This window comes from Malus sylvestris, chromosome 14 (assembly GCF_916048215.2).
Source record: "Malus sylvestris chromosome 14, drMalSylv7.2, whole genome shotgun sequence".
NCBI classification, from domain to species: Eukaryota; Viridiplantae; Streptophyta; class Magnoliopsida; order Rosales; family Rosaceae; genus Malus; species Malus sylvestris.
Genome location: NC_062273.1, coordinates 5,324,551 through 5,346,922, shown reverse-complemented (window position 1 = coordinate 5,346,922; position 22,372 = coordinate 5,324,551). Strand labels below are relative to the sequence as shown.

Genomic DNA, 22,372 nt, shown 5'->3' with positions numbered 1-22,372 from the left:
TCCAGTTAACACGATGATACGAAGTACAATGTCCTTCTGTCACAAAAGAAAAAAATGTATGTAGACAATTAGACATCAATGTTTGTTAGCTTTCCCAGTACTAGAAATCTGCTATGTTTCCATCATTTTGATTGCTATTCGCCTTTGGGATTTAACCTAGTTGCAACACAGGTATATGTAAAGGCACTTTCAGTGGAGCAATTTGCAGTTCGACTTGCAAAGCACTTCACATCACTTTACCAGCAAGTAAATACTATGTAATTTAAGCGTTTTTTAAAAATTAAATTTCATTAGTTAATCCCATATTGCAGACGAAAAGGGAAAATGGACGATACTTTTACTATTGTCGCTGCTGAAACGATGGCTGTTGTTGTTATTCTTGGTCGGCTTCCTGGTCCTTGTTTTCTCATATAACTGGTCTTCCTTTGGTTAGAGGTGCATCTTCTTCTAATGGTTTACTGTGTATATGTTATTATCACTAATTGTTGGTACTCACTAAACCAGTTATGAATTTCTGGTCACTTTAACTAATCAAGCTTTCATCTGGACAACTTAATGTTTTTACCCATTCCCTGAAAGCATGACTCATGGAAATTCATTAATATTTCATTTGTAGAAGTTGGTTTCTTTTAAGTTTGATTGGTTGCCTTAAGTTTGGACTTTTTTTTTGCTCTGTGTCTCTCTATCTCAAGCTTGAACACGAACACCCGCCCTCTTTCCCATACACACACAGTTTCACACTTTGAATACTGCCTTGTTGGAACTGCAGCAACTTCTTCTGGCCATGTTTTATGCTTTTAGTATTTGCATAATCTAGAAAGAGAGTCGTCGTTTTGAAATATAAAAACGAATTAAAAAAAGGAGAAAGCTTTCTTCCCTGCAACTTTAGTGTTAGAGCTATTGATCTAATAAGTTGTCAGATGTTCCTAATTGTTGTGAACGTAAGGCTTCATTTAGAAACAGATATGAATGATTTGTGTGATTTAACTAAATGGCGACTCAAAAGAATCATTATTGAAAACATGAATGACTTCAGAATATATATTCAATGGGGTTTATTGTTCTATGATTAAGGAACACAGTCATCTCATTACTAGGAACGTAATGCGAGCACGGATGCAGATGGACTATTTTAGCCAATAAGCTATACTTTGTTGTGAAGAACTTCAATTATAGGTATCATATTGTTATTCGTTTTCACTGTTGTTTGATGTATGTAATCAAACTAGCTATGAATGTCTAGTTCTTAGGTCAACATATAAACCATATCATATAGCAGTCATGAGTTCTTGAGATTGCTGCTGATTCTCTATCCAAAAAATCACATATAATCTGTTTGAAACGTTCACCTTTCAACGATGTGCTTCAGCATTTTATTTGTTTTCCATCCAAATGCCCAATGGTGGCTATCTATCAGAACTACTATTTCCTTTAGGAATCAGCATCCCATGGACAGTTGGCATGCATACATCTGCATATGAAAGCAACTATTTGTAGTCATAAAATGAATTTTCTCCATTTACCTTTTCATGTAAAAATTCAAAGAACTTAGCGAAGAAAGCTTTGGTGTATTTAACACAATACGTTGAAATGAAACAAAGCTTATTTATTGATATCTCCAATAAGTTACAAATATGTACATATACATGAGTCAAAATAAACAAACAAGAGGAAACCTTCACAAAGGTTGCTTAGGAGAAGCCTCAGCAATCGGTAGAGCCCCAGAAAGAAAAGGCACCGGAGGGAGATCATTCGGAGCCTCAGTACTGGACAACACCTTAGAAGGAGGAGGCATCGAAGGTTGATCATTTGGAGCTTCATTACGCGGTACAGCCCCAGAAGACGAAGGCAATAAATACCTTTGAAACAAACCCACAAACCTCTGATGATCATGTAAAATCTGACCATCAGATTCCTTCATCTAGTCAAGCTTCCTCTTCATGTTTGTAGCATAGTCATGTGCGAGCCGGTGCAGCTGTTTATTCTCATGCTTGAGCCCTCTAATCTCCTGTTTAAGACTCATCACTTCAGCTGCCAATGATTCAACTTGGCGGGTTCGACCAAATAGGCGTTGGGCCATATTAGACACAGAACCTGCACACTGAACACTGAGAGCCAGAGAATCCTTAACAGCCAACTCATCAGACCGTTTGGAAAGTAGTCTGTTATCTTTGGGAGTGAGAAGGTTCCTGGCCACCACCGCAGCGGTCATATCATTCTTTATCACGGAATCCCCAACGGTAAGAGGACCAGTAGGGGATAAGAAGGATGGGCGTCATATGTTGTTTGGAGAAGGCGTGGCTGCCTCTTCAACAAGGTTCAAGTCAAAACGACGGTCGGAGAGGCCAGACATTTTCAAAGGTGTTGAAGAGAGAAGAGGTCGGATAAATCAAGATCTTAGAAATGCAAGAAGGGAGCTTCTACTAGTGGAGATTCAAATGTGCTTTGGAACTTAATACCAGCCTCTATAAAAATCTGCACTCGATGGAGCTTCAGAAATCGAAGAGGCGCCTGCTCAGAAATCGAAAAGGCGTTTGCTTTTTCAAAAGCTGGGTTGCTCAGAGACCACGAGGGCCGATCTCAGGAAACGAAGAGGCGCTTGCTTTCTCAAAAGCTGGGCTGCTCAAAGACCACGAAGGTCGATCTCAGAAATCGAAGAGGCACCTGCTTTTTCAGCCTTGTCAGCACCTGTCACATGCACACTCAACTTTGCGGAAATTATGGGCATTTTGTCGAAGATTTCTGGTGAAGTAGAAAGCACGTGAATGTTACTGTTCAATCATCCACTTTCCACACGCAACATCAGCTCACGGGTACCACAGATAACTTTGCCAAAAATCTCTGACAAAGTTTAGACACGTGAAGCTTGCAGCTCCCATTACATCGCTATGACCAAGAAGGGTAAAAGAATAGCAAAGAAACAGCACTAACAAAGTTTAGACACATGAATTTTGAAGGTCTAGCTACCATATTATTACCCACAAGGGTAAAGGAACAGGACCACTGCTGGATAATTGGAAAGTCCCTGTGTGTCAACCTCTGTGCTCCGTGGCAAGGTAGACTAGCAAACAGACCTAACCTTTACTCACATTCGAGAAAACACTCCCAACAAGATTGCTTGCTTCAAGATTGAAGAGGCACCGCCCTCCGAATCTCGAGAGTCAGACTCCCAACATGATCACTTTCTCAAAAAGCGATGTGACACCGCTCTCCTAATCTCGAAAGCCAGACTCCTAGCAGGATTGCTTTCTCAAACATCGAAGAGGCACCGTTCTCCGAATCTCAAGAGACAGATCTCCGACAGGATTGCTTGTTCGAAAATCGAAGAGGCACCGCTTTCTCAACTTCGAGAGCCCCTTAGATAAAGCTTGTCTGTAATCCTCACACCGCTTTCTCAACTTCGAGAGCCAAATCTTCTTGGATAAAGCTTGTCTGTAATCTTCACTCGTAACATCAGCTTTCCAGATACCACATACCACTTTTTCAAAGTGCTCTGACAGAGTTAAAACACGTAAAGCTGGCAGCTCCCACTACCGTGCTATGACCAAGCAGGGTAAAGGAATAACATTACTCCTTGTTGTTAGGGAGACTCCTATATATGTCGACCTTCATCCTCAACAGACAGGCAGACCTGCAAAAATGCTCAACCCTTCCTCATATCTGACAGGGCACTTCCAACGAAGCCTCTCGAAATACTCAGCTTTCTTTCCCCCCGAGAATACCTCTGCAAACAAGCTACACCAGAGCAAGAATATCTCATATCATCAGGGTTAAAAGCAAGAGTATCCCATATCATGCTTTTTCCCTGTCTTTTCCTTTGGTCTTGTTCTTACCTGCAAGACAAGGAGAAAGAGAGCAATCAGTCAGCACTTGGAATCAAGCTTTCAGTCCGGAACTGACTGCCTGGAACCCCTTACCTGATTACTTACCTGACATTGCTCTCGAGTACTCATCTTCAACATCTTATGCTTCCCGAGAAGATACCACATCTGCCTGAGGAACAAATAGGGCAAGTGAGAAGGATACAAGGAAGCATGTGGAGACAAGCGCAACATAACACGTGCCGATACATCCACTACTTTGTCAACAGCAAAAGTATCACATATCAGCAGGGTCGAACGTACTCTAGATTTGAAAGACTTGTTTTGACCCTCAAATTCTTCAGTCGGCCTTATACTCTGGCGGAAACCAGAAAACCCTCCAGCCCAGTTCAAGAATAAGCTTGTGGAAAGTTACTTCTTCAAAAGCAAAAGTATCTCATATCACATTTTCTCCTTTTCTTCTCTTTATCCTTCATGCTGCCTGCAAGATAAGGAGAAGGATAACAATCAGCCAGAACTCGAAATCAAACTTCTGATCTGGAACTGATTGCTTGGAGCTCTGATTGCTTACCTTGTCTATCACCTCTTTCAGCAGATCCCCTAGCTCGGCGACTTGGGAGACTCCTACTACATGGTTTGTATCGCGCTTGACCAAGCCTGAAACTACAAGTAAGCGTCAAGTGAATTTGATACATTACCTTGTGCATCTCCACCAGTTAAAGATACCACCCCTGGAGGGAGGAAGAGTACTTCCAAAGAAGATGCCACATCTACCTCTGAGACAGATAAGGCAAGTGAAGACGATACCACACTTCGGTACTTAAAAGTTTCGTGATTACGAGATCATTCTCCCATAATATTTCCTAATGTCATTTGTACTAAATCATTCACTTGTACTCACTAAAGGAGAGCTTGAACCTATGTACTGTGTAAACCCTTCACAATTAATGAGAACTCCTTTACTCTGTGGACGTAGCCAATCTGGGTGAACCACGTACATCTTGTGTTTGCTTCCTGTCTCTATCCATTTACATACTTATCCACACTAATGACCGGAGCAATCTAGCGAAGATCACAAACTTAATATTTAAGATGATATTCTTTGGTGTATGTTTTTCGCAAGCGATATAGTGTTGATAGATGAAACGCATGAATGGGTAAACGCGAAGCTTAACCTTTGGAGAGAAGTGTTGGAATCTAAAGGTCTTCGCCTAAGCCGATCAAAGACAGAATATATGGAGTGCAAGTTCAGTGCAAACGGAGGCCAAAATGAGTTAGGAGTGAGGATCGGAGATTAGGAAATACCAAAGAGCGACCGTTTTCGCTACCTAGGATCTATCTTGCAAAAGAACGGAGAATTTGATGGAGATCTCACCCATAGAATACAGCTGGATGGATGAAGTGGAAGAGTGCATCCGGCGTGTTGTGTGACCGTCGTAGGCCACTGAAGCTCAAGGGAAAATTTTATAGGATGGAAATAAGGTCGGCGATGTTGTATGGCACAGAATTTTGGGCGGTGAAGCATTAACACGTAGGTGTAGTGGAGATGAGGATGCTTCGTTGGATGTGTAGGCACACGAGAAAGGATAAGATTAGGAATGAGGATATCCGGGGTAAAGTAGGAGTAGCCGAAATTGAAGGAAAGAGGAGAGAAAATCGGTTACGGTGGTTTGGACATGTGCAAAGAAGGCCTACTGACGCTCCGGTTCGAAGATGTGACTACGGGACAGAGGTTCAGGGCCGAAGAGGTAGAGGAAGACCTAGGAAAACTTTGGAAGAGACGCTAAGAAAAGACTTAGAGTACTTGGATCTAACAGAGGACATGATACAAAATTGAGCGCAATGGCGTTCTAGGATTCATATAGCCGACCCCACTTAGTGGGAAAAGGCTTTGTTGTTGTTGTTGTTGTTGTTGTACCTTTTCATGTATGCATTTACGATGTCAATGATTTTTGTTTTTTTTTTGCAAACACTTATCTTAATGCTTCTGTTCGCTGAAACTCTGCTTCATCCTGATGTTGCTCTGTCCCTCAGTTCAAAATCAAGACATACGAACCAATTGTGCTCAATTAGCCAGTATGATTCAGATTCTCTTTTGAATGAGGTAAAACCTTCTTTGTTCTCTTTGTTCCCTAAAGGGTCAGCTTGTGATCCCGGAAGAGCAGATGAGGGCACAGCTGAGGGCCTAGGGCGAGGAGATGAGGACCTATGCCAGGATGGTGAGAGACCTTGTACAAGCCATACAGATGTCCGGCCTCCAAATCTTGCTACCAGCACCTCATTTTGTTTCACCTTCGACCTCAGAGCCACCTCGCCCTATCGATACCTTGTAGCCTAATGTATTAAACCTAGTTCACTTGTAGTTTTTTCTTTTTTGTTCGGACATCTTGTATGTACATTTTCATATATTTTATAATTAAATACTTTTGCTTAGTTAATTAATTATTCTTTAGAATTTAATTACAATATTTATCAAAAATTAAAAAAAAATTTCACTAAAACAAAAAAATTATTTTTCACTAAATACAAAAAAGGTTTGCACGACACACGCCCTAGGATGTGCATCGTACAAAGTATCTTTGCACAACATAGGACGCACGTCGCGCAAAGTACTTTGCACGACGTAGGCCGTGCGTTGCACAAAGTGACTTTGCGCGACGCATGTTATTTCTTCGTCGCGCAAACACTAACGTCACTGCCTTTACGCGATGGTTAGCGTGCGACGTAGGTTGCGTTGCGCAAACCCTTGCGCAATGATTTTTGACTTTGTGCGACGAATGTAAGTACATCGTGCAAAGTGTTTTTTTCACTAGCGTCAATTTGAAACTGTTGCAGATTTTTTACATGGACATATAATCAATTTGAAGTCAAAATCCATGGATATACACTTACATGACATCAATTTGAAGTTATAATACCAATCCATAGTTTTATACGGTGCAGATTCTTTCACAACACTTAGCCGCATAAATGCCCTGATCTCCTCTTTCCTGAATTTCTGCAACAGTTTCCCAGGGGAAAATAATTTTCATTAGAAAACAGGTTATGGGAAAAAAAAACCCAGAACACAAAAGTACACTAAGGATTTTAATAGATTTTAAAAGACTTTTTTTAAGTAACAGATTTCAAAGGATTTTAATAGATTTTACAATTCTATATGGATTTTGACAGATTTGTGTGGATTTTCATTATAGATTTGTATGGACTTCTTTCATGGGTTTTTTTTTAGGATTTCTTAGGATTTCAGAAGATTAACCTACAATGTTTGTATCTAGAACTCTTGTCAACTATTGTTGCAGTCACCTTGTTTGTCTCTCCATAGTAATAATCATGGCTTTCGGATGATAGTTGGAGACTAGTTTTCTAAAACACGTCCTATTGTACAGGTCTCTATACATTTTGCTACATGAACTTGGATCAATTTGCATACATTTGCATAGCCTTTTTCTTTATTTGGGGTTCAAGTAATCCATTATTTGGGGTTAATTTGTCTTATTTCAATATAATTCGCTGTATACAAATCAAAATTATCTATTAGCTGTACAAATCGAAATGAAAGAAATAAGAATCCAATTCTGTAACAGGAAAATGGGTAATTTCAAATTCACCTTAGCAGCCAAGCAAAACTCCAAATTCCACCGGTTAGTTATTGGAAAAGCCACCAAATTAACAAATGGGTTTTTGCAAAAAAGCTTCCAGCTTTATTACATTTCCTTAAATATGCAAAGATCTGTGTTCCTAAACCCGAATTTTTGTCGATAAATCCAGCTTGCGATAACTGGGTTTTGCTAATTACTTCACCAAAAACCAAGCAAAACCCACAATATAAACGCTGACTCAAAGAACCAAAATTTTATATATAAATTGTTCAAAAACGAGTTGTGAAATATTAGAAATTTATATATAATTTCTTTGCTCTTTTGTGAAAAATGAATATGGGGTGGGGTGGGGGGAATTATAATAATCGAGAAATTGGGGCATACAATGGGTGAAGACACTCCACTTCCTTAGCTTGCTGTCGGCACTGCCAAACAACAGATATGGTTTTCCTCAAAGCTTGGGTTTATCGGTCTCGGAGGTTTTAGCGCTAGGTTTGCAGACTGAGTACAACTACACAGAAGAGAAATGCAATACCTCGAGGGATTGAGGAAGACAGTTCTTCTTCTAACTGAGAGAGGAAGTCTAATGAATGTGAAAAGAAATCTGAGGGGGAGGGTTGGATTCTTGATGGCATTGGTATTTATACAATCCACTCTCAAATCCATCAAAATCCTCCGTTCATTAAAATCCTAGCAAATCTTTGATATTCTCACTATACTTAGATTTGGTAGACGTTTTTAAAAACGTAATTGACTATCCATGGATTTGATTGTATTATTTAAAATCCTCTCAAATCCTAATTTGACTACACTACGATTTTAAACTCCTTTAAAATCCTCTTTCAAAATCATAATTGAAAACACCCTGATTTTAAAATCTATTAAAATCCCATCAAATCCTAATTTGACTACATCCTCCTAAACTTTAAAAAAAAAATTCTCAGAACTCAAATCGACCGAGACAACGGCAAGGAGGCCACTAATTTTTGAAAAAAAAAATTACATTTTTGTGCCAATTCAATAACAAAATTTAGGTAGAATCTGAAAGCCCTAATTTTAAACAAATTAGCAGCCCTAATCGTACAAATGGTAAATAAGGCGAAAGTGCAATGAAGAAGAAGAAGGAACCTGAGCCAAAGAGCAACACACCTGGTGATGCGACTGTGAGTTGTATAGCAGCAACGGAGTGAAGAAATTTGCAGAGAGAGCTACATGGTGGTGCTACTGTGGTGCTATGGGGGTACCCTGAGATTGCGATTCGTATACGGAAAACTGCAGAGCAGCGGTGCTATGACCATGAATTTGGGATTGTTAGTTGTGATTTTGGGAGAGATGAAGGGAGAAGGAGAAGGGGAGAAGAACAGGAGAAGGAAAGGGGGAATGAATGCAACGGGAAGGAGAAGAAACTGGGGAAGCGAGAAGGCAGCAGCTCAATGAAGAGAGAAGGGGTTTTATGTAGGGTTGAAATATTTTTTGGCAGCTCAAACCGACAACACTCTTTTAGATGTAAAGAATATAATTAAATTTGTCCGATAGAACCGACATTCTCTTTTTCGTCTAAAAAAATGGTAGGAAATATCCCGCCCAAAATTTTGTCACGTGAGATTCGTATTTAAAAAAATAAAAACACCAACCTGTCGCCTACAAGTTACAACCACTAGGAAGTTTGAAAATATTTAAAAATAAAAATATATTGTCGGGTAGAAGCGCAAGAAATGGCTCCTTAACCGACATTAACTTTATGTCAGTTGAGAGTGACACTATTCTCTTTTTATATGACACCATCATTTAAAAAAATTAAAAATTATGTTGGTTATAAGCGACAGTCTATGTCGGTTATAAACAACATAGACAGTCTATGTTGGTTAAAAATTGATAACTATGTCGATTTTGTCCAACATTAATAGCAAGGGTAGAGCCAGGATTTTTTTCTTAGGTGGGCTACCTAAAATTAGTACTATAAAGTCATATGTTTATTTTTTTGTTTATATAAAATTATATAATAATCAATATAAAAGACCAACAATGCCACTTAATACTACGGTCTAGTGGTATTCCTCTTCACTTGTAAGTGAGAGATCTTAGGTTTGATTCTCACCAAATGCGAATTTGAACCACATTAGCCACTCCACCACCCCCTTAGTGTAGATAATATTGTCTAGTAAAAAAAAAGAAAAAAAAGAACAACAATAGAATATAAATTATTCTCAAAATCATAACCTAGCTGATAAATTCAAGGACCATACAGATAATTAACCTAATAATTAAATCAAGAATAAATAAATAAAGAGATTAAGAACGTACCAAAGGTGACTTCATTGGAAAATCATAACGGAAAGTAAGGAATTGCAGAGATAAAGATTTAATTGTGGATTAAAAAAGAATATTTTTCTTTTCTTGAGTAATAAGCACAAGGCTAAATCACATAGGGTAAATGATCTTTTTCTTTTACAAATATGATAAAGGGAGACGGGAGATAGAACTAATTTATAATTTTTAGCATGAAACTTATTATTTATTACATATCCTCTACTAAATATACATTCAATAATAACGTATTGAAATTGAGTGGGCTATAAGTATGAGTTTACAAAAGAATAGTGTTATTCACACACCCAATTTTATCTCCAACACACCCTCATTAATTTTTTGCCATTGATCAATTTATTTTATCCAACAGCCGAAAATTGAGAGAAGTGTGTGAGAAGTAAAAATGAGTGCATAGATATAGGCACTACCCTTATAGAAAACCTCTCTAGGCTACAACCCACCTTAGTCTTGTTGGTGGCTCTGCCATTGATTAACAATCTATGTCGGTTATAACCAACAATACTTTCGACACCATGTAAAGATGCTATCGAAAATGTCTTATCCGCCAGTATATTATATAAAACTGACACCAATCTCCGACACAATAAGCCACTTTTGTAGTAGTGTGATTTGAATTTGGAGCTCAAACTTTAGGGTTTGGGTTTTCAAGAGTAGATCTGGGGTCTCTTTATATATATCAAGGTGCTTAGAGTTGGTTTATGGATGAATAATGCATGCGAATAATAAGTTTGAGTTGTCATTGTGGGAATATTAGAGGGTTCTATAAGTTTGAGTTTGGAGCTAGGTCAATATAAATTGCTTGCTCTCTTCTTCTAATTAATTTTGAGGGTAAATTACTCAAAACTACTTTAATTATTAGTCGAACTACAATCTCATATCTCTTAAATATTGCAATGTTATACCTCAATTTATAAATTCGTTGCATTGTCAAACTCCCGTTAAATTTTCTGTCAATTTAGTTAAATGATGACGTGGCAAGAGTGGGGTCCACCTTTTTCCCAATTAAAATAAATTATTAATTTTTATTTAGTAATTAAATTATTTAAAAATTCTCCAAGTTGCCCCGACCACCCTTCTCCTCCCCCTTGCCGGCTCCCCTCCCTAATACCTGCAGCGTCCACCCACCTATCCCTCTCTTTCTCTCAAGTCTCTCTCCCTTTCATCTTTCATTTTCATTGTTTATTCCTTTCTCTCACGTCTCTCTCTCGATTTCTGACAAACTGATAGATGAGGAAAAGAGAGAAAAGATGGCATGCCAGCCCGTGGAATCACAGGGCGGCGATGGAGTTGGATGATTTCTGGGAACCGTTTGACCAGCGAAATACCCGAGTCCTTTTTTATTTTCGCCGTAACCGCTTTCGCTCAAAACTCGGGTATATGCGGGTCTCCCGTGCAGATCTGCAAGGGCACATCAAATGATCCGACCCAGCCCGGATCTGAGGCATTTCTCGCAACACCAACTGGAGTTTTCTGAGGTTCCCCCCCCCTCATCAGGCAGTGTATCAGCCGGTATGGAGGAACTCGACGAGGCAGCCGGAGGGAGGCCGTGGGCGGCGAAGGGAGCGTTGAGGTCCGGGGGGGGGGAGAGGGATATCAGCGGGGATCGGCGCAGAAAATTTGGCTGTGTTTAAGAGGAGAGAAAGGGAGAAGGGGGAGGGAGGAAGGAGTGACGGGAGGAAGAATGGGGACGGAGGAAGAAGCGATATCATAACAGGGAGAGGGAGTGAGGAAGAGAGTTTTTAATTAATTAAATAAAATTAATAATATATTAATTTTTTATTTCAGTTGGGAAAAGAGTGGATTCTGCTGCGTCATATCATCATTTAACAGATAAATTAACAGAAAATTTAAAGGATGTCTGATATTATAATGAATTCATAAGTTGAGGTATGACATTGAAATGTTTAAAACATGAGGTATGAGATTGTAATCCGACTCATAGTTGAAGTAGTTTTGTGTAATTTACCCTAATTTTTATGATTTATGAACTATGTATAATGCTCTAAGCATCAATATATTTATGATATATTGTTTTGGTGTTATGATTTTTGAATGTGCCAGACTTCATTTCTTGAGATCCCCATTTGCAAAAATAGTTTGGAGCTACCTAAAAATTGCTACAAGAACACTATAAAGAAACTATTCAACTACTAAAAAATTTACTACTATGACACTATAAATGCACTACAAACACTAAGTGGACTTTCAAATAGTTAGTGTTTTTCAAAATGATACACCATACCTTTCAAGGTGTGATCAAATGTAGTGCAGTGATAATCATTTATTAGTCCAATCATTTTTTTTTTCGTGCATTCCTAACAAAATTAAGCCTACAAGCTCCATGGAATTTCAAAGTCTCTCATCAAACACATCTTTAGGGTTTTCTGAACAATACTCGGCTAAGTTGGCAATTAGTAGTATATGATTCTTTTGCATTAGGTTGAGGCTTCATAATCTCTTTTTCAGGCCACACATGGTGAGTTCCTAGTGCGAACGTACAAGAAAGTTACTCCTACCACACGATCCTTTCTTAAACCATCTAGTTATGGCACAAATTGTCACCCAATCTACCAGCACCTTGTGCTGTTAAGTATTTAAAGGACCAAGCTCCGTCATGGTTAATTTTCATCGTGTCTGTTTTTTTTTTCAAGATTGTCCCACCCATGGACTTGAAGTACATTGCCACTACAACAGGCTAGGGAGACGAGCTATGCAACTCAAATTCAAGTCAGTGAGGCGGCACAATAGTGGAGATAACAAAACTATGGAACGATAAAATATTGTGATGGAGCTTGGTCATCTAATACGTCGGTGGAAGGTGTTGGTTGGTGGTGCGCAACAGCGCAGGGTGGTTGCAAGAGGCTGTCGAGGCGAGGTCCTGGCCATATCTATTTTGCCTGTTGAAGTAGAAGCGGTTGATGTTTACTGCGGAAGGGTTTTCAAAGTTGATTGTGCAATTTGATGCTATTTGTTACTAAAAATGGTGGTAATCATGGATGAGTTTTGATACTTTGGAGTGGATCCTTAATACTCTTTCTAAAGATATAAACATTTCATTCGGAATTTAATAAAATTCTTTCGATTGGGAAAATTTATTAGGGAACATTGATAAAGCTGGGTGGCAAGTATATATTTACGGTAACAATTTGGAAATACATTTATTTTTTTTGTGAAAGTAAAGAAAAATTAGGCAAAATTGACTCTCCAAATGAGGGGATAGTAGACCAATAATGATAAGCGTAGGCTGCAGCCCCATAAAAGGCTAACAAGTCCACGACCTGGTTGTCCCATCTGACGGAGGCACCATAAACAGGTATTCCAATCAATCAGCAAAAACCATGGAACTGTAGACAGACCCTTATATTAGTAAGGCTGAACCATAGTGGAATCATTTCCAATCCAAAGGTGTTTCCAGTCACGAACCCATGCGACACAAACTTAGTCAATAAAATCACCTTTGGGCCTATAATTAAATATTTATTTAAAAATTGTGGCCCCAAAAAAAAACTCAAACTTTTATCATGGTATCAGAGCAGGTCGTCTCACGTGTGAAACCCAACGGCAACACACGCTACACGTCACTCTATTGTGTTGTCCATGTGTTAGACTTAAAAATCAGCCACACGTATGAGGGTGTGTTGAGAGTTATCCCACATCGGTGAAGTGACAAGTTTTGTTATGTACTTACATGATTTTGGACTACTTCCCATATTACCAATTGGTTCCCTCACTAGTACGAAAAATCCCTTCAAAACACGCACACCCATTAGAACAAGGACCATCTATATTCACCTTATCCACCCCAACCGCGGAGGATGCAAGTGAACATGAACAAAAGAAGGGGCCGAAGTCAAGAGCGGCGAAATACGTAGCAACGAAAAAATAAGCAAAGAAGAAGAAGGGTGTCGACTAGAAAAACATATTGAAGTCGATTTACAAAAACGATCCGTAAACTAACGCTTAGCATACTCTAAAGAAGTCCGAAGACCCTCGAAATAAACTTGATTACGAAGGAACCAAATGCCCAAATGAAAGTACAAAGTAACATGATCCAAAACTTACGAGTTGATCTTGATAAGCCAGTAGGGAGATTTGTTTATCATGTACATAGTTGTTCTCTCAACAGTGGGTTTGTTGTTTTCTTAAGGACAGATTGTCAATATAATATCGATAAAAAATGTCGTACCCAGTGCACAAGGCTCCCGCTTTACACAGGGTCTGGAAGAGGTGAATGTCGGCTAGCCTTACCTCTATTTATGAAAAGGCTGCTCCCAAGTTGTCAATATAATATCGATAAGTTGTAAAAAACATTGGTAGATCACATGTTCTTATATAGTGTTAATTTTATGCTAAATTAATAGTTTATTTCTGATGTTTCCACATCATTTGTTGCTAGTTTCTGTTTACTATGCTGTTTGGGAGCAGAATTCTAAGCAGCTTATACTTTCAACCCATTAAATTCATAGCCATGACAACCATTGGAGAAGACATGTAGATGTTCAGTTTTGGTCATTGTGTTCCAGGCTCCAAATGGCGAGGCCAACTATATATACATCTGCAATTTCAGTTTAAGTCTATGGTGCCAGATTTTTTTTTTCTTCTTTTATGCTTGGAGGTGGGGCCCAAATTTGCATGAACAATTTTCGTTACAGAAACGTTTAATTTATTTATTTTTTTTTTTTTTTGACATTTCATGTTTTGTTAAATATAAATATTAATCGGAAATAACCTTTTATTTTATTTCTGAACAAACAATAGCGTTACTAAATTAAATTGTTAAATGTTAGAAGAAAAGACAATCAACTGGGATCAAATCCACACCAAAATGTATATGCATTATTTATAGGGAACTTTAACTAAAACCTTCGGGTACTGTTCACTTTAACGAAAAACTACATTTTTATACTAAAAAATCAATCCTGATACTATTCACTTGACCCTTTATTTTATCCCTATCGTTAAAACTCAAAGTTTTCAAATATTTTCCATTAGTTTTCCTTTATTTCTACCTATTATTTCTACCATCTGCAAAGTCAAAGAAAAGGTAATAGTTGGTCAGCTGAAAAATAAAATCCATTTGGATTTTGTGTATCTTTTTCAAATTAGGTCAACTCCATTTGGATTTAAACTTTAATGACACCAGGATCTCCTGGTAAAAGTTCATTACTTTCAAATATGGTTCAACCTAGTGGCAAAGCCACGTGAGGGCGAGGAGTGGCAGCCACCATTCCCTTCGTCGGAAAACACAGCCCCAGAGCAGGTTCAGCCCCTCCCCTCCCGGAAAACCCAGCCGCTCCAGCTCCATGTCTGTTCTTCTACCTCCAGTGAACTGGTTCTACTGTAGATTGGGTTTCTTTTTTTTTTTTTTTTTTTTTTTAAATCCAGGCCAAAAACGACGTTGTTTTGGTCCTGGTAAAAAAAAAAAAATACACCAAAACGGCGTCGTTTCGTATGTTTGAAAAGGAATATATATAGTGGGGGTGTGGGGGTGGGGACCGCGCGTCCCCCATTCAGCCTTTCCTCCTTTACTCTCTCTCTCTCAGCCCTTCAAAACCAATAAGAGACCAAAAAGCAGCAAAGTTGCCCCCCCAAAATCCCAGCAGATAGCAACAACGGAATGGAACGGAGGAATCTTAAATTCCTGTTTGGGTTTGGCTAGCTGATTCCCAGCCGCTTCCTCTCTCAGTCTCTCTCACTCCAGCAGCCACTGAGCCGCTAACTTCCAAGCCATCCTTCAAACTTCAAAGGTAAATTTATAATCCCTACCTAACCCTAAATAATTATTTAATACGAATTTTATATAATTGGTATAGAAATAGAATCATATTCATATGGTAATGCACTAAGTTGGTTATTGGTTGTAGATTATTGATATGAAATTATGAAATTAATTTTTAGGGTGAAAATTAAAATGTGAATTCTTGATTATTGATTAATTAATTGAATTATTATATAATGTGTACAATTATTCATATGATTAGTTGAATTGAATTTTTATTTATTGAATAATTTGTATGCTAATTGGTATTGATTAATTGAATTGTTGGTTGAATTAGTTATTATGCATATTAGTATAGTTAATTGAATTGTGAAAACACCATTGCGTAACAAAATGGGAGATCAATGGTTGAGTGATAGCATAGCTGTTTACATTGAGAGAGATGCATTTGCTTTTATTAATAATGAGCCTATTATGCGACGTTTTCATGACACGAAACTTCGCCGGCAATAATTGTAATTTGTTTGTATCGATTAATTATGGAAGACATTACTATATAAAAAGATTTAGTTGTTGCCATTTTTCTTTAGCCTTACACTCTTTTAAGTTTGCCCCTCCCCTCGAGAAATCCTGACTTCACCACTAATTCAACCTTCTGAGTTCATTTTGGATACAACTTTTCTCTTAATGGTTGTTTTTTTAAACTTTGAAAAAAATATTAAATGGGTGATAAAAAGAGATGTGAACCCACTAGAAGTCAAAGCAAAAACACACTTCTTTTGATAGAAAATAGGATTATTCACGTGATTCTTGTACAACGCGATTATCACGCTTTTATCTTTTCTTTTATCTTTGTGCTTTGAGGTATCGTTTGATATGCAGACGGGACAAGATGGAACGGAATGGGACGTGATGGGATGGGATATGACGGGATGGAACGGAGAGGGAGCAAAGATGCCCTTAGATGCAGTGGTGAAGCCAGGAACTGTCGAGGGGAGGGGCGAAGTTAAGAATGCAAGGTTCCAAAAAAGGGCAACAATCAAATCCTTTTATATAGTAATGTCTTTCATGATTTATCAATACAAACAAATTATAATTGTTGCCGGCTATGTTTTATTTCATGAAAATGTGGCATAATAGGCTCATTATTAATAAAAATAAATACATTTTTCTCAATATAAACTCAGTGATCTCACTTTGTTGGGAACTACCCGAAATACTTGAAGAAAGAATATCAAGAATATTCGAAATAGGACTACTCGGAATATTCGAAAGAGGACTAGCCAAAACATTCGAATGAGGACTAGTCAGAATATTCAAAGGAGAACTGGCCGGAATATTTGAAGAATGATTTAAGCATTGTTTCATAGTATTGTTTCATTATGTCACTGTATCATAAGAAGAAAAAAAATCTTAGACACTTAATCCTTGAGTAAAATATAGTATATGACTACTGACTAATTAAATCAACAATTCAATTAATCAATACCATTAATCATATAAACTATTCAATAAACCAAAATTCAATTCAATTAATTAATATCAATAATCAATAACTATGATTCTATATTAATTAGTTTTCAAAAGGGAATGGAAGGACTTAATGGCGTGAAAGTAGAGGTAATGGTCCCCACTTTAATTTATTTTTTAATCAACAAAATGAAACCGCATTGTTTGGTTATGGAATATTTTAAATTTTTTGTCATAAATGAAACAGCGTAGTTTTCTTCAAGGATTTAAAAAAAAAACAATAAAAAATTAAAACACTACTGCACAGCAGCAAGAAGTAGGAACCCAGACACCAGACAGCAAGGCCGAGCAGCCATAAATTCCGACGGGACTAGAGGGGCGAACCATCACTTCTAGGCTTAATTTCCGGCGAGGGGAGGGGCGAAGGCCCCTCCTTGATCCTCTGTAGCCTCGCCATTGCTCAGATGGAAACAAGGAGGAAGAAGAAGGAGACGATGATGTTATAATTTTGTGTTCTACGGATGTGGAACGAGTCGATCTAGGGGGTGAGGCGGAACGAACATTCACCCAAAATTCGTCTTGTGGAATAGTGCGTTCCACCCGTTTAGGCGCACCAAATGTGGGACGGAACGCCTCGTCCCACTCCGTTCCGTCTCATCCCATGTACCAAATGGTACATGAGTAAACAACAAGAGACTAGGGGTGGGTTAAAAAAACCGAAAACCGAAAAAAACCGAAAACCAAACCGAACCGATACCGACAAAACCGAACCGAAAGAAAAAATCGAACCGAATTGAAAAAACCAAACTGAACCGAACTCTTTTGGTTCGGTTCGGTTTTGATGGTCTAGAAACCAAACCGAACCAAACCGAACCGAAATAATTAAATTAATATTTTTTTAATTTTATTTCTTTAATTATTTGATTTTATTATATTAGAATATGATACTTCGGACTGCTGCTTTGGTAGGACTTGTTTGCTTTCCAATCCAAATTGTCTTCTCAGCTTCTCCATCTACAACAAAAATTAGAACTAATACCATTACATGCAATATTCTAGTTTATATCATTAAGTGCAACACATATATAAGAACACATATCTCAACTGCACTGCAGTTGATTAGGGAAAGCAAACAGTGTATAAAAGTCTCATGAGTTTATTAAACACTATGAGATCAAAAACAAAATTCAAACGTTCTCACCTATGGCCAAGTATAGTAGCTTCCTTGGCCTAACAATTTTGAAAAGTATATCAATATATTAAAAAATATTGATGAACACCTCTTCAAAATTTGCTGGTGGTAGAAGCTGAACATAGAATGTAGAAATTATATTATGTAACCACATATATGGAGAGAAAAAAAATCGGATCATAAAGATAAAGAAAATATCAAAAATTGTTACCTAGACAATAATCAAAATAAATAGTATATTATAGAATATTTATCTTATTGCTAGTGAAGAATACATGTATATATATATATATATATATATATATATAGAGAGAGAGAGAGAGAGAGAGAGAGAGAGAGAGAGAGAGAGAGAGAGGAATGAATAAGGTCATACTCCATCATCATCATCTAAAAAGAAATCTATTTACAATTAAACTTTAAACCCAAAATATTAAAAAAAACCTTTATGTTATAATTCTAGTTGAACTTTAAATGTTTATTTTCATTATCTTTAAGTCTAGTTAGAATATTTATATTATGATTATGTTGGATATGTTAAAATTTAAGATTTCAAATTTTCTCATTTTTTGAAAAAAAAACGAAACCAAACCGAAACTGAACCGAAAAAAATCGAACCAAAAAAAACCAAAAAAAGATTGAACCGAACCGAAATTTCGGTTCGATTTCGATTTTGGTAAAAAACCAAACCGATTTGAACCGAACCCACCCCTACAAGAGACTAATGGATGAAAACAAAGAGAGTACACCTGAACAAAATGTGAGAAGAAATGTGAGAAAGAAACAGTCAGCGGCCATATTACAAGAGGGATTATAGTTCATATGACTAAATTCACTTATTATTTGCATAATTACTTAAAAATTGTGAAAAAAAAACGAAGAAAAAAAAATGAGAGAGCGAACTACCTGTGTTTGTATATAAAAAAAAGAGTGTCATGTTTGTGACATCACAATTTTCTTCCCTTGTCTGCATATCATTTGAAACATTTTATATCTTACGAAATTCATTAAACTTACGGAAATACATTATTATAACCAAAATTACATATAATCGTTAAAGTTAGAAGCTAACGTTAAATAACAATAGTCACTTAGTACTACGATATTATGATATTCTTTTTTCACTTGTAAATGAGACAACTTAGATTCGAATCTCGTCAAAGGCGAAGTTGCCACTAGATATCATATGAATGGACGCTTTCTAGTAATAGAAACCCCATTTTGGCCCCTTCTCCCGTTACAAAATTCTGAATCGGAATCGGGTAGTTGGTGAAAGTACCTCACTTTATCATCAGAGATAGAAGTAAATCAGACTCATGGGCGTCAAGCTCCACCGCTGCCCATCGAATAAGGCTTAGCCCACTCTCCCACCTCTTAGAGTAGATATTATCGTTTGTTCAAAAAAAAAACATTAAATAATAATAATGAAGTGTTGTGGCCTATATTTAACTAACAAGTAGAGGGGGTTGGTGGCACAGAGAAATTTAGAGAGAGAGAGATATGTGCTTGTAGGGTTGTGTAGAGAATGTTTTATTCTCCCTACGAAATGTCTTTATTTATAATAGAGAGAGAAGAAATTCTTGTCCTCCAAGGAATACAAGTCCTAATATAATAGAATAACTAGAATCAAATCTAATATATGATTTACACAATCACACTTAAATAAAAAGTTTATAACATGAAGTTAATTATAGAATATATTGCTTATTAGTTATTACACTACGAATATTGATTGTACACCATGAACGTGGTATAGATATAAGATTATTAGTGGATATTATGAAATTACTTATTAATCTATATATATAAAGTGAGAACCCCATTTTGATGAAGCATTCAATAAATCCAAAAATACCCTCACTTCTTACACAACAGCAATGAATAACTGTCTAAGAAAACAGGGTTAAAAACATAATAATGTGAACAACTGCTGCTTCACATTCATTCCATCTATCGCACGTTCAGAGCTGCAGTTGCAGCGGTTTCCAGAACGGAGATGGAATTGCCCTTTATCCCATGATCTCGATCCCCACAGAGCATACAAAAGAGAAAATTGGATGATTCTGTCGTACTCAATTTTGTCGTCCGTACAAACCGCCCTCCTCCATGCTTTTTCTCTATGATTTCTTCATCTGAAATCTGCAATCCGGAAAATAAATGTTAGGATTCACACAAATCGATGAGGATTTCCCCACTCTTTATTCGATTTCTGTTTGTTTTTAAATCTAAAAACCCACAAACCCCCAAATCCCTAACCTTCAAGGACGATCTGGTAAGCATTTTCTCTGATACTCTTTCTCTTTGATTTTCTGTGTTTTTTTTTGTTTTTGTGGGGCTTAATGGGTTTATGGTGCCATTTTTTAGGAAGTTAATTTTTTTGTGGGTTTTTTGTCTATTGTAGTCAATTTTAGATTTTGTAGAATGAGATAGAACATATGAGAGAAAATCGGTTACGGTGGTTTGAAGATGTGCAAAGAAGGCCTACTGACGTTCCGGTTCGAAGATGTGACTACGGGACAGAGGTTCAGGGCCGAAGGGGTAAAGGAAGACCTAGGAAAACTTTGGAAGAGACCCTAAGAAAAGACTTAGAGTACTTGGATCTAACGGAGGATATGACACAAAACCGAGCGCAATGGCGTTCTAGGATTCATATAGCCGACCCCACTTAGTGGGAAAAGGTTTTGTTGTTGTTGTTGTTGTTGTTGTTGTAGAATGAGATAGAACGACGGAAACTCGAAGACGAAGAAGCAGAGGAGGAGGTCGGTGAATAGAAGGGAAGCAAAAAGAAAAAAAATGTGAGTTATTTTTTATTATTCTCTTTTTCAAAAAGCAATTTTTGGATTTTCTTTAAATAGTGTTTGGTTGCTGGGAAAACTGGGTTAGTGACTGCACTTCCTCTTTTTGCATTTGTACGTGTTTACAGTGATAATATGAAGCTCAATTTGTTTATGTTTTGGTAATTTTGTAGTAGAAATGCCAGAAATCGATAATGTACTTAGTTCCGTTTCCGGGAATTAGTTTCAATAGTTTGAATGTGTAAGTCGAGTGAATTAAGGTTGTTGTAATCTATGAAAAGAATCACCACGTTCAGGGAAGGATGCTGCTTTGATCAGTGATTCCCCTCTTTGGGTTTTCATTTCAGTTCGGCTTTACAGTAAATGCAATTCCGGTTCCTAAAACTCAAAGAGAAGGTCGACAAAGGTACGCTTACAGCTATATGTTGTGTTCCTTTTGAGTATGTAATTGGGCTTTTGTCTTTCTTCCATTTGAGTCATCAATTTTCCTTTCAATTTTCACGGAATTTTTTTTTTGGCATTAATGGAAGTTCATAGGGTTTATGCTTCGATTTATAGTCGTGCCCAGTGCACAAGGCTCCCGCTTTACGCAGGGTCTGGGAGAGGTGAATGTCGGCTAGCCTTATAGTGATGTAAATAAAGTTGTTGCAAAGAAGACCTCCCTTACTCTCTGAAACCCTAAACAGAACTAAACGGTAATTCTCCGCGCCTTCTCCTTTTCCATTGAAGAGTTTCAATAAGTACTTTTCCTAATTTTTTTTCTCATTGAATTGTCTTTCAAGTGTAATTATTTAAATGGGATTGACACATTTACCGGAAATATGAAATTGGAAAATTTCAACAATGGGATTGTGTGGGAAAATAGCCATTAGACAAAAGGGAGTAGATTGGATTAGTTGGACTCAATTTTTACTGCCTCATTGCAGAGATCATCACTTCCCTCCCCAACTTTTTACTGATCTCTGTCCACTTCGTCTACTTATTTAAATGCCTTAATCTCTTGAATGCTGCTTCTTTGCTTTTTCGTCCATTTTCAGTTTTTAAATTGTATTATTTGTTCCCTATATATTAACATTTTGTATTTTGCTTGCTTAAGTCATTAGGATTCTCATACGACTTCGTGAATATTATAGATGGACCCAATGGATATTCCTTCAGCGATTAAAGAGATGATTGGTGTATCAGGTATGAATAAGATATTAGCGGTGGTAGTTTCTATCATTTTCGCCAGTGCACAGATCTGATACTCTACTTTGTTACATTCAGGCTAAAGTGCTAGTTAATTGGTGCCCTGCTTTAGGTACTGTATTGGCAAATGAAGAAGTGATAAGATGGTTTGAGTGACTGTGGGGGTCAGAAAGGTATATATTGGTTTGGTGCATCTTCATTTTACCAACCATCTAAAATAAAAAATAAAAAAAAAATAAAAAAGGATAAATTACATAGTA

The 22,372-nt window shown here is 37.3% G+C and overlaps 2 long non-coding RNA genes across 2 annotated transcripts; one reads left to right on the top strand and one right to left on the bottom strand.

Annotated features, from left to right (window-relative positions):
• Positions 1–1,150: 1,150 nt before the first annotated feature.
• LOC126600979 (uncharacterized) lies at positions 1,151–8,830 on the bottom strand. The gene is made up of 3 exons (XR_007615652.1): positions 8,570–8,830; positions 6,714–6,819; positions 1,151–1,471 (listed from the first exon to the last, which is right to left on the bottom strand). It is a non-coding gene; the product is annotated as an uncharacterized LOC126600979 (long non-coding RNA).
• Positions 8,831–21,082: 12,252 nt separating this feature from the next.
• On the top strand, positions 21,083–22,063 carry LOC126600981 (uncharacterized). The gene is made up of 3 exons (XR_007615653.1): positions 21,083–21,348; positions 21,553–21,619; positions 22,021–22,063. It is a non-coding gene; the product is annotated as an uncharacterized LOC126600981 (long non-coding RNA).
• The last annotated feature ends 309 nt before the right edge of the window (positions 22,064–22,372 follow it).